At 38.6% G+C, this 12,508-nt stretch overlaps 1 long non-coding RNA gene across 1 annotated transcript in view; it reads right to left on the bottom strand.

Annotated features, from left to right (window-relative positions):
- LOC121087829 overlaps positions 1–12,508 on the bottom strand; it is a 46,725-nt gene that overhangs the window by 29,838 nt on the left and 4,379 nt on the right. The gene's annotated exons all lie outside the window — the stretch shown is intronic.

Genomic DNA, 12,508 nt, shown 5'->3' with positions numbered 1-12,508 from the left:
CAAGTATTAACACTGAAATGAATAAACACAAGTTGCTGCCAAAGTAATAGTAAATCATTTGAACTATTACATTACATGGTCTCTTCTATGACTAGGCAATTTCACTTCCAAAGGGATTTTAGCACTGGCAAGGTCTGCAAGAGCACATTTAGGAGATCAGGTATAGTTGAAAAGACAGTTAAAAAGACATGTCCAAACTCAAGTTGTGCTAATTTCTGTAACTTCTCTTAAAGTAGAATAATGACACTACTTCCTCTCCTGAGACTGATAGTATACTGCCAAATTAACCCACCCTGCTGACTGAGGTTCCAGTGATCTTTTAAAAAATATGTAGAAAAATTTATCTTTCAGTTCAAAACAAATAGAGGCAAAAGACAATTACCCTGGCTCCATTTCTATACATTTAGCCAGAATCAGGTCCATGTCAAAAAAAAGGGTAATTTCTCTGTGCTCTGTTTATGGCAACTAAAGCTCTTGCCCTCTTCCTGTAGGGAGCCCTTGACTTCAAAGGACTTAGCAATTCTACTAGCTCACCTACACTATAAACTACGGAAAGAAATGTTGTAAGATGCAGGATGATCATAAAGCCTTTTCTTTAGCAAGATGTGTAGATGTGGTGCTTAGGGATATGGTTTAGTGGTGGACTTGGCGGTACTAGGTTAACAGTTGGACTCAAAGATCTTAAACATCTTTTCCAATGTAAACAATTATTTGATTCTATGAGAATTAAAAGGCTATATGGACTTAAAAACCTATAACTTAAGGCCCAAATAGGTAAGTACATGTCCTCCATTCTCTAAAATACTAGTCTGGACAGCATTTGGATCTATAATTACAGGAAGACTAGCAAAATTCTGTTATACCCACAACTATCAAGCTGATTGAGGACATTTCCAGTACTTCAGCGAAGCAGAGCTCCTCCATACTTTCCATTCTAAGGCTCCTCAGAGCTTCTCCTGGCAGCTGAAGCAAATCTGAAGCTCAATTCTTGTTTAGAATTTTTGAACCACATGCACTTCAGATTAGAATGGATGCGATTAATAAATTACTGTTTGTTGTATGACAGTTTTTTACTTGCAAAATTAATACAGATGTATTTTTACAGTACAGGCCACCTCCTCCAGGGCAGAAGAGTTAAACGAACAATTCAAACATAGTATGTTACACTTGTAAAAAGACGAGAGCATTTGCTACTGATATAAGCAGCCCTTCATGAGAGTCTTGTGTATCTTCTGTGATATTCAGGTGGAAGAGAGCTTCATCAATCCATTTATGCACAAGAAACAGAGTCCTCTTTTCTTGGTAAAGGAAGATATGGATCAAAACCCACATTAATCTGCAAGTTCAGACTCTTCAAATACGCAGATGACAATCTTCCTCTGACAAACCAAGGCCTAATTTTCACTTCATTGTTTGGAAAGATGGATTTGGCAAAGACAGGATATATTAAGCAGCACTATGTGGTGGTTAGCCTATCTCCAGTACAGTTATTCAGTTGTCTTCTCTTATATGGCTATTTGCTCTCACTTCTGAATCACTGGTAGGATGGAGGTGAAGAACTACAAATATACTAAACTGTAGTGAGCAACACAAGCTGCAGTTGCTTACACCTACATGTTTTAACCATCAAAACTATTTGGTCATAGATGTGAACCAAATGGGTCTTTAATGCCCTCAACCCTCCATTCTAACTACCACACTCAACCTTAGTGTATGTACCAAAGCATAGTCTCTGCTGATTTATGTCTCTCCCTTTCTGACTACATTCAATAATATCAATATCATAAAAAATCCATTAGCTGAGTTGCAACTGTCTTTGTTGGTCTGGTTGTCTGGATGATGTTTCACTGTAATTTTAGTTCAGATTCTCTGTAAAAGAGACCATTCTCCATCATGAAGTGCCATAATAACTGTCTCACTCGAACCTTACGAAGAATCCTATTTTACGCAGAATTGCAGGCAAGAGCACCATTACTTAATAATTATTTAGTTGTTGCTTCAGGCAAGTATCTCTGAACAGAAAACTAGGAGATTTTCAAAACCACAGCTTGCATTATCAAAAGCAGACTAAGCGCTCTAGGCAAACTTTCTTCTTTGTTTCAGTGAAGTAACTGCCACTTTGGAGAGTGCAAACACACTCTGGCTCTTCTTGAGCATGTTTGTTGAGTTTATAATGACATATCTTTCTGTTTTAGGATGTAGTTTTAGAATGTAGTCCTAAGTATGTTTGTTATCAGAGAAAACACAAACACTGATATGAGGCTCTTGATGATGACAGGCCTTGATTGTTCAAGAAAAAGACCAAATAACCTGAAATAATAATGATAAACTTTAAAAGAACTGCATTGCTGAGTCAGAAGCATTTTACAGACTCCTACCTGTTCAAAGCAAATCCAAAGACAACTGGAAATACTATAGGAATGGTCATAGAATAGTATGACTTGGGGAGGTTTATAATAATAAAATCTAACACTTTTGAATATGAGGTCTTCTGTCAGGAAATGATTGGGATGGTTCTGAAGCTATTCTTTCTGTTCTTGGAGATGTTTTTGTTTTCCGCCACATGCTTACATGTGCATGTAGTTAGTAGTAACTAGTAAATGTTACTGTGACCGGATCACTCAGGATTGCCCCTAAATCTGAATAAGAGTGTATGAGGGAGGAAGAAGGGGAACTGTGCACAGCTGGACACCACATTCTCAAATCAATCTTTCATTTATACGCTAAGCAATTGATGCAAAACCGATAGCAAGCTTACACTGCAAATGGAAGGGAGCTCCAACAATCTGCATGTTTCATGATGTATATTCCATTATTTTTCAGGGAAGATACAAGCAGGAGAAAGTATCTTGAAGACAAATGGCATAATGTTAGTCTAACCAAAGCATGCAGTAGAAATGTTAAATAGCCTGAGAAGGAAAGCAAAAAGTTTCTGCATACCCATGTGATGCCCCAGTAACCATTAGCAGAGCTTAAAGGATCAGTCTTAGACACCAGCTTAAATATAGAAGCAGCTGAGGAGGTATACTTTTAAAAATAGCATAATATTAATAAAAACATAATTTTCATAATGTTTGGTTATTTTGTAGTTTTATAATGCTTTTCCCATTACAAAAATCTATGTTTATAGATTCTTCTACTTTTAAATCTTGTCTGGTGACAAAACTAGTCCTAGATAATCTGGTGAATGCTAAGCATATCATTCCATAAATCAGATCCAATCTTTTCATGTAGTGGATGAGCAGCTCCCCCAGGTGTTTACCAACCATTGGGTTGTGTGGTTTTCAGCAGTCTTTGGGCAGTCCTCTACCTTGATACAGCAGCCCAGTCCTAGGTGAGTAATGAAATGACTCAGTGTATTCTAGCTAAAGCCCTTGGCAGTCAGCAAAATAATGGCATGAGAAACAAATGTGATGGGAGAGACAGTTTGTAGAAGCACCACAAGCTTCCCTTGCAATAAAAGATATGAGACAGAAGCTAAAGCACAAGGTATTTCCCTAAGTGCATTAATTATTAGCAGCAGAACATTGTGGAAACCCCTCAAGGTGAATTTAAGTTTGAAAAAAATCTGTTAAATAGAGAAAAGTCGATTTGTTCTACATTAGCGTCATTTAGGGAATGGCAAGCATGAAAAAACTTTGTCAAGACTGGATGACTTTTTTTTGGTACTGTACAGAAGCTATTTTAATGGGATGGACTGCTGTTTGGAGAATGCTTTAGCACATCATTTATGTCACATATATGCAGAGATTAGTGAAGGCCTTGGTTTATCTGTAGACATCTTCAGACATAATAATTCATGTGTTAAACTCTATTTTGGTTCAAAAAACTTCTTGAGGTATCTGGAGTTAAGAGGGATTCCCAAGTAGTGAGTAAACTAAGGCATACTGTTTTGTAGAGGTGGCAAAGCCATGAGAGAAGTAGCTTACCATGCACAAGTGGCAAATCCTCCAAAGCAAGATCAAGGTCATCCAGCTGCTGCAGGGCAGGATAAGCTGCCACAGTTACTTTAGGAACTGATAGTTCAGGGTGCATAGAAGCAACATCTCTGCTCCTGGCAAGTGCCAACCAGAGTATCCCTGGCATGCTTTATAAAAGTAGGTAGTCTGTTTGAACCCTAGGATTCTCTCCACCTTTACATCTCTCCTTACATTTTAACTACAGCTGCATAGGCATTAAGAAAGGCTTGAGTCACAACTACCTACTGATTACTGGGAGCAGTCTGCCACCTATTGCCTATACAAGCTCTCTGTGTTTGCAGCTTTCCACCTAAAGTGTAAGAAAGCTTGTTTAAATGGGATTTAGCTCACTTTGATGCTTCAGAATCTGGAGCCAAATTCCTCTTCGATGTTAAAAGGCCTGTTCTGCCCTTCCAGAATCAACTTCTTTTTTAAAGAAGTAGAGAAGATACTACTAAAAATTTTCTTCTAGATAAAGTATGCAGAAGTTGATGACAGGTAAGTTAGTGCCAAAAGAACAGATTCTGCAGCCTCAGAAAACACTACACAATCGGCTCAGGGATTAATCAGTAACTTTCTCACAGGAAAAAATTCCTATTCAGTCACATTCAATGGCTAAACTTCAGAGGATGATTACATTTTTCTGACCTTCTGTTAGTCTGTGTCCATCTTATCTGTGTTTAACTTCTGAAGAACACGAGGAGAAACATATTTGATCAGTCTAGGTGTTGAGTACAGGCTCAGTTTTGCTATATTCAATTTTCATCCTGACCACAGACTTTCCACCAACGTTTTCTCACTTCTTGTTGATTACAATGATGAATCCATCACATCACATCTGGCCGCTCAGTCTGACACCAGGAATTTCAGCTGGGGATTTTTCAACATTCTGTCACCTGAAGTCAAATGCTGTTGTCACACACAGATGCAAGCTTTCCATCAGAAGTCACCAAAAGATGCACTTGTTTTAGAAAGATTTTTTTCAGGCCTAGCAAGCTTGAACTTCTTTTGTTTTTTAGTTTTGGGGAAATTTAGAACATAAAAATTCTACTAAGCTATTAATGGATAAGACTGCAGTAATGTGAGAAATGTCTCATGGCAAGGAAATTCACTTCTCCAAGTTTTCCTTCAAGATCTTGTACTAGTATAACTACCTAAAATTATGATATATTGAAAGAAAGCTGTTTTAACAGATTTATACTGCTTTTAATAGTAGTAATCACATTAAAGAAGGCATTCTTTGAGGTAGCTGAAGTTAATAATCAGAAATGATTAGTAACTTTTCAGTACAGAGCAATGCTGTTTGAAGTACATTCAGAACACATGAAGAAGGGACACACAAGAGTATACATGAGACAAAAATAGGGAAGGGGATGTGAAGATATGCAATATACTTGCAGTCACCTCCTGGAAATCCTCACCTGTGTGATTATTCATCACATATGCATAGTTCCATTGACTGACCGCTCACACTGAGAGTACTTGCATAAGCAAACGCCTGCAGAGATAGGTCTTCCTACATAGTAAAGGCATGAGCAGTAAACAAAGAACTGGTAAGATGCAAACATTTGGGCAGGGGGTATTAAGTCTCTCTAGGAATTTGAGAGGAGGACAGAAATCCCTTCCTAGGTGTCCTGGTTTTGGCTGGGATGGAGTTAAATCACCACAATGAAACAGTAATATTCTGCACTGGGATTCCTGAAGCCAATAGCTATCAGGAGCTGAAAGTAAAAGGAAACAGAAACCCATGTGATGAACTTGTTACAAGTTGGAACATTGTCACACCCAGCTTCAGTTTTTTCAGTTTTGCTTTTAATCAGCAAAGTCCATGCTGGGCCCCTGTTTACTGATTGAACTAAAATAAATTTAGGGCCACAACTGAACAGTACGTCTTTTATCTGCCAAGTGAGGAGTCATCACCTTGTGCTTCTGTCAAAAGCTATATTAGTGTTCCTAAAAAACTGAGTGCACCAGAGCTCTAAGCACTGGTCAGAAAGAAAACCAAGTTTTATTCAAAGACGTAATTGCTAGTCACTTTTATGTAAGAAAAAGAACAGAAAATAAATAAATACCATACTTCAGTTCCTCTTAATAACTATCAAAATGCTTGAGTTTATTCAAATTCAAATGAAACAAAAATTCAAATAATAAAAAAAAACCAACAAACAATTCAGGTTTAGGCTATTTCTGTATAGAGTATGTTCTATAACTTTCTTGACTTCAATCTTACTTGTGCATAGAAAAATTTTCTTGTACAGGTCAGGTTGCTTCAGATCATAAGATTCACATTGGAAGTAATTAAATCAGCATATCTGGTGTTATGCAAATAATTACTTCTTCGTAAAAGATCCAGTCTGAACATGCTTAGTTTGTTTGGTAACAAACCACTTACTTTGCAGATTGTAGAGAAAAAGTATCAGTAAAAAGCTTGAGCAATTATGAAATTGGTTTATAAATTCATTAATTTTATTCCTGACACTCCAATAGTGGAATAGAAATAATGAACAACGATTTGTCAAAATGGAATTTGGACCAAGAGCAGAAACAAAAGCTTTGGGTTTTTTGCATGATAGAAAACACTATCCTCTTCATGGCTGCTATAATATCACCTTAACGGAAGGACTGTTCAAGCGTTTTTAAATACTTTAGTCTACCCTCCTCTCAAGTGGATAGCCTCCACTTGATGGCCAACTAATTAAACAAGTATACTAGCTAATTTCAGTTCCCTGTTAAGTGATTTACCAAACAACTAATTACTTCATATAATCCAAGCCTACTTTATTAGTATAATACAATAATAATTCAATATTTTCCAGAAATAAAGATATGTAAATAGGGATATATTCAGGCTTCTTTTCTTACACGCCTCTCTGCCATACAGTAAAAATGGGACAGCAGAAGTTCAGGGAAATTTGGCCAAAACCCCAAGCATTAATAGTATCATTACAAACTAGCACTAAATAAGATTACATAAGTACCCATATGCTTATGCTTAAAAACAACAGCATATGCCTTATATACCATTTGATGGTCACGATCTGTGTTAAAGCAATGCAAAAGGAGTGGGAAGATAATATGGAAAATATACTCCCTGAAATGGATGCTAGAATTGGTGTTAGCTGTGTGCATTTCTGCCTTGCTTGTTGTGCTTTCTCAGATTCATATACTTCTGTTTCCATTATTTTAGCCAAATAACCCAGTGATCTGATTACAGACAATTTTAAGGATATTAAAAGCAAACTACTTTTTCATCTTCAGAAGCAACACTTCTGAAAGCTGAAATGCTGGTATCTCTGCAATAATGAGAAACTGGCAAGGGAATCAATGATTCAGTCCTAATAAGAAAACTAGAAGCAGGAACAGCACAAGAAAAATTAAGGTGAAACTGCAAAGACCCAAGAAAAAAAGAATCTACCAACCCAAAAGAAAAAGAGACATTTCCAAAGTCCTGCTTCTGCTTATTACAAAAAAGAGGAAAGAGCCTGAAAATTATGCTGACTGATGCTCTTAATGACTCACTGTGTCTGGCATTCTTACAGTGTAGATGTCATTCAATAACAGAGGAAAGGCAAACTACTAGCTTCTGTATGGCCACGATTTGCAATGCAGGAGTTTAGCATTATTACAGTATAAAGCTACGCTCTCCTCCCACTGTTAATACAGATATAATCCGATTATCCCTGTAAATAGCCCACAACATGAGCTTCATAAGCACATCACCTGTGCCCATCTCCTCTAAGACTTCTTCCAAGGAGAGGCTATGTTGCCTGGTGATATTCCCCACCCTCGTTCAGATGAGCACTAGTGATCACTGGTGTTGCACACTGACCTACGTATGAATGACCAGACCTCTTGCCTGTGCACAAGGGTGAGAACACATGCCTATGGGGAATACCAGTGAGTCCACCTCCATGGGTTCTACCCTGTTGTTTTGCTCCATGGGCTCCACTGTGTGTCATCATTTGCATGAGCACCAGCAATGGCTCATGTGCCTAAAACAACATCCCAGATGTCCCATTTCTTAACCTTCTGCCTTTTCCTGCAAAGCTGAATGATCTGGTCCATGGTTCAAAGAGCCGCCTTAGTGTGCTACCCAAAGGACAGCAGTCACTCACCTCTGCTTGCCTCGATCCTGCTTGTTCCAGGTTTCCTTGGTGCTACAGGGACAAGGAGGTCAGTGACTTGTGGGCCAGCTGGAGCTTGTTGGCCCTGTAGTACCAAGGAGATGTGGTGGCTCTATGTCCTGACCTACAGGCTCTGGTCTATCCAACAGGTCTGAGATGGCAGAAGGGTTTCATGTTTTAATACCAGATTTACTTACCTGTAGATATTTGATATTACATTGGAATTTTTATTTACAAGAGTGATACAGCATTATGCCCAAATGACACAAGCATGATGTAAGATTGTAATGTACAGTAGAATCACAATACAAACCGATTCCCCTTGCCAGTCTCTACATGCTCCGCTGCCACAAAGAGAAAGATTTTGTCCTACTTAGAGAGGTCCCAAACCATGGACCAAATCTAAATACAGTCTGGAAATCTTTAGATGGCCTGGACAGTGAGGGATGCTTAATTTCTAAGAATGAATGTTGTACCTTTTTTTTCTCATGTTAAGTCCCGGCTCTCGTTTTAGCCAGTACTTCTGAAAGACAAACCTTGTATTTCACTGATACCAAGTCCTGAAAGCCCTCAGAGGGAGGAGGAGAGCCTACGCACATTGGTCATTTTCTGGAGATTCAGAGTCAAGGGCTCCAGCGTAATTGTGCATGACCTTTCAGATCCGAGATCTGTCTGCATCGAGGAAGAGGCACCGCCGATTTGAAACATCTCCCAGCATCAAGGATTTTCTGGCTCCGTCAGGAGTTCCAGGTTTAAATGGCAATTAAGTCAGATTTAGTGCCTTGCACTATCAGTGTGTGACATGCCAGCTCTGCCGTGCAGGGACAGAGTGGCCCCGTGTGCCATCCTCTGTGGCAGGAAGTTACAGCAGTATGTAAAACTATATGTGGTAATACAGTCTGAAATACCATTGCTGATGACTTTTAGGCATTCTGAGCAAACAAGGTGAAAACAAAGCCACTAATTTTCACTTTTCCATTGTAAAAAAGGGATGGGGGGAGAGAGTGGCCTGGTAAGATGTGTACGCTACAAACCATACATACACAGAGCTATGCTAACCTTTGAAATACTTGTAAACAGTTTCTGTAGAGAGCAGTAGATTTTAAGCAGCAGCAGCAGCCAAAATGCGGAAAGCAGCAAGTGTTGTGCATCCCACTTTCTGTGTCGTGGTGCTGGAGCCAGGGGTGTCTGGTGAAATCTCAAAACAGTCAAATGCTTTGAGAAGCCGAACACAGCTCAGCAAAGCAGATCTGAGCTAACGTGGACTGCCTGTCTGCCAGTAAAGAGATAACTGCACTCCATTGTTTAATTGAAATGTCATGAAACTAAAATACATTTTGGTAAAATCCACCATAAAAATCCATTCTGCTTGTGGATCCTGCATATAGGGGATTAAGCTATTGTGAGGTGGAGGTCTCTATCAGTTACACAGATAATGCTTGAGATTATATTGTTATAAAAACAATACAACTTTCGCATACCATGCAACTTAGACTTTTTAGCTAGAAGTCTTTTCGTTGCTGCTGCTGTTGTTGGTAGTGATCTGTTCATAGATGGATTAGAGTTGGGGAATGTTATTAGGCAAAAAAATGTTCTCTTGTTTTTGCAAAACCACCTTGCATCTGTATCATTTATACACAATTAGTCTGCTTTTCTCAGCTACCAGTCATTCTAAATGGTAAAGAGCACACCGCTGGACTAAGGGAGGGTTTCTTTTAAAAAAAAAAAAAAGGTAAAATGAAAGAAACCTTCTGATTCCCATTCTTTCTCATGAGGCTATAATTTCAATGGCTTGGCCTGCAAGCTATGTCATCATAATCTCCTCTGTTCTCTGTGCTTCATGAACAATTTTTCATGAAGGAAAGGCTGGATATACTCAAGAACATTCTTACTCTTTGAAAATAGTAAGAATGTTCTGATACTCTGAGGCATTGTGGGCAAGGTTAGTAATTCTTGTCTGTTGCTTTGTTCACAATTACTACAATCTCACTCTTATTTCTACGTTGGGATTTGACCCCAGTGTAGGGAATCAGAGGATTAGTACTTATGTTTCCTCTATATGCTGCAAAAGCTGAAGTGGGGAATCAAGTATATATAATTGACTTCCTCTTATTCTCATGGATTAGTGCCTAGGCAGAGAGCCTGTTGCTTCCTTTTCAGAGGTCCTCTTGGTTTGGATGATCAAATTTAAATTCCTGGAAGGCACTGCAGCTATAGATACATTCAAAAAACCCCACCGTGATTTCCTGAGTAGTTCTACAAAAAAAGTCCCTCTGACTGAATTTTCCTACTGTCCCACTAATTCACTCTACTCCTGAAAACCTCTGAACAGTGTTCAAGCTACTTTTTTGGAAGCATTTTTTCCTTTTTGTTACCTTAATTGCTGAACACAAATCTCAGACACTCTGTCAACCTCCAGCTTCTCATATTAGTAGCATTCCCATTCCTGAGCTAGTATTTAACTTAGCCCTTTCCACAAGAATCAAGCTTAAAAAAATTGACAAACAAATTGGCAATTGAAAGTCTTAAGTGTTTGAACTTCACAAGGCAGGAGTGAACCTGTTGGTCTGGGTCCAGAGGAGAGCCACAAAGATGGTCAGATGGATGGAACAGCTCTCCTATGAAAAAAGACTGAGAGTTGGGGTTGGAGAAGAGAAGGCTCTGGGGAGACCTTATTGTGGCTTTCAGTACTTAAAGGGAGCTTATAAGAAAGTTGGGAACAAAACTTTTTAGCAGGGCCTGTTGTGATATGACAAGGCATAATGTTTTTAAACTGAGAAAGGGTAGATTTAGACCAGATATGAGGAAGAAATTTTATACAGTGAGGGTGGCAAAACACGGGAACAAGCTGCCCAGAGAGGTGATAGATGCCCCATCCCTGGAAACATTCAAGGTCAGGTTGGATGGGGCTCTGAGCAGCAATCTGATCTAGTTGAAAATGTCCCTGCTTATCACAGGGGCATTGGACTAGATGACCTTTAAAGGTCCCTTCCAACCCAAAGTATCCTATGTTTATGTTCTCAAATGTGCAAGGTATCTAAAACATGACATGACATGGTGTTATATAGGTCAAATACATTGAATAAGCCTGCAATGTACAGTATCATCTGTTTTGGTTCTACCGCCCATAAAAAGAGACATGGAGAGAATCAAACAGCAATTCTATATTTTTACAGAAAGAGTGTAGTTTTGCTAAGAAACACATGGTTTTTAGAGCTTGTGTAGGATAGCTGGAAATTATACACAAGAATATACAGAGAAAGAAGCATTAATGCACTTTCAACTAGTCAAATATTAGAAGCAGAAGGATGTTGTGAAAATTAATTAATATTTGTGGAGCACTCAGTGTACTGAAGAATGTCACAGAAATGTCAATATGGAAATTAATAAATTTAGAGCTTGAATAATAGAATTGGTATAGCTTACATTAAATAAATCTTGGGCCATCAAATTGAGCAATGTGGATAGAATACAGTATTGCATACATGTTGATTGAATGAGTCCTTCGATCTTGTGGAGTGAATAAGGCAAAGTTCCCATGGAAAAAAAATGGTACATAAGTATACAACTACTTGCAAAGATAATCCTAATCTTCTGGTTGTTTTTAACTCTTAAAGTCTTCTGGTTTTACAATGTCAATATTGCATAGCTGTTTATGTGTGTAGATGTATAATATTCTAGGTTTATCTAAAAAATCCACATAACTATGATGTGGGATTATATCATATACTATATCCAGATCTGCAACACAGATCTCTGACGAGAGGACTAACAGTAACTAGCAACAGAATTAAATTGACATCCACTAGAGCATGTTAAATACACATTTGGGCATTAATTTTTTCAGCTGGAGTCATGCTGGAGAAACCATTGGTTCTATTTTAGCAGACTGTTGTGGGTACTGCTTTTTTTGCCCTGTCTTTTTCAGCCTGTTACTCTGCTAAGCCCTCTCTCCCTCTCTTTGCCTCTACATTTGAATCTTTCTAGCATCCTATGTTGACTAAGTTTGTATTCCTCACAGTATTCCTTAGATCAGTCCCTGTCTCCTTTCCCAGCCCTTCCCAGCCTTTCCTCTCAGCTACTTGTATCATTAACAGTGTTTCCCTATGGCAGACCTAGGTGTTTCTCTCCTTACTCCTTTTACTTTCCCTCTTCTGTGAGTTCTTAGTACTAGTCTTCTTGAGGAAAAAGTCCTCTTCTCCCTACGTAAGTGCTTCTTCTGTTCATAGTCTATTTTTTTCAAATTTTCCAAAATCATAGCCTCACAGTTCTTCCTATCTTTCCAGTTCTCAGGTCTAGCCTGTTGAAGCTAACTGGTCACTCCTCCCCACTCAGCTGTTCCAAGATCTTTATCCACCTTGTGATTCCCATATGCAAAACTCACTCCTACCACATTGGCCCCAGCTAGCACCTGATCTCCAGTTC

This window comes from Falco naumanni, chromosome 4, assembly GCF_017639655.2.
Source record: "Falco naumanni isolate bFalNau1 chromosome 4, bFalNau1.pat, whole genome shotgun sequence".
NCBI lineage: Eukaryota > Metazoa > Chordata > Aves > Falconiformes > Falconidae > Falco > Falco naumanni.
This window is presented reverse-complemented; position numbering and strand designations above follow the sequence as displayed.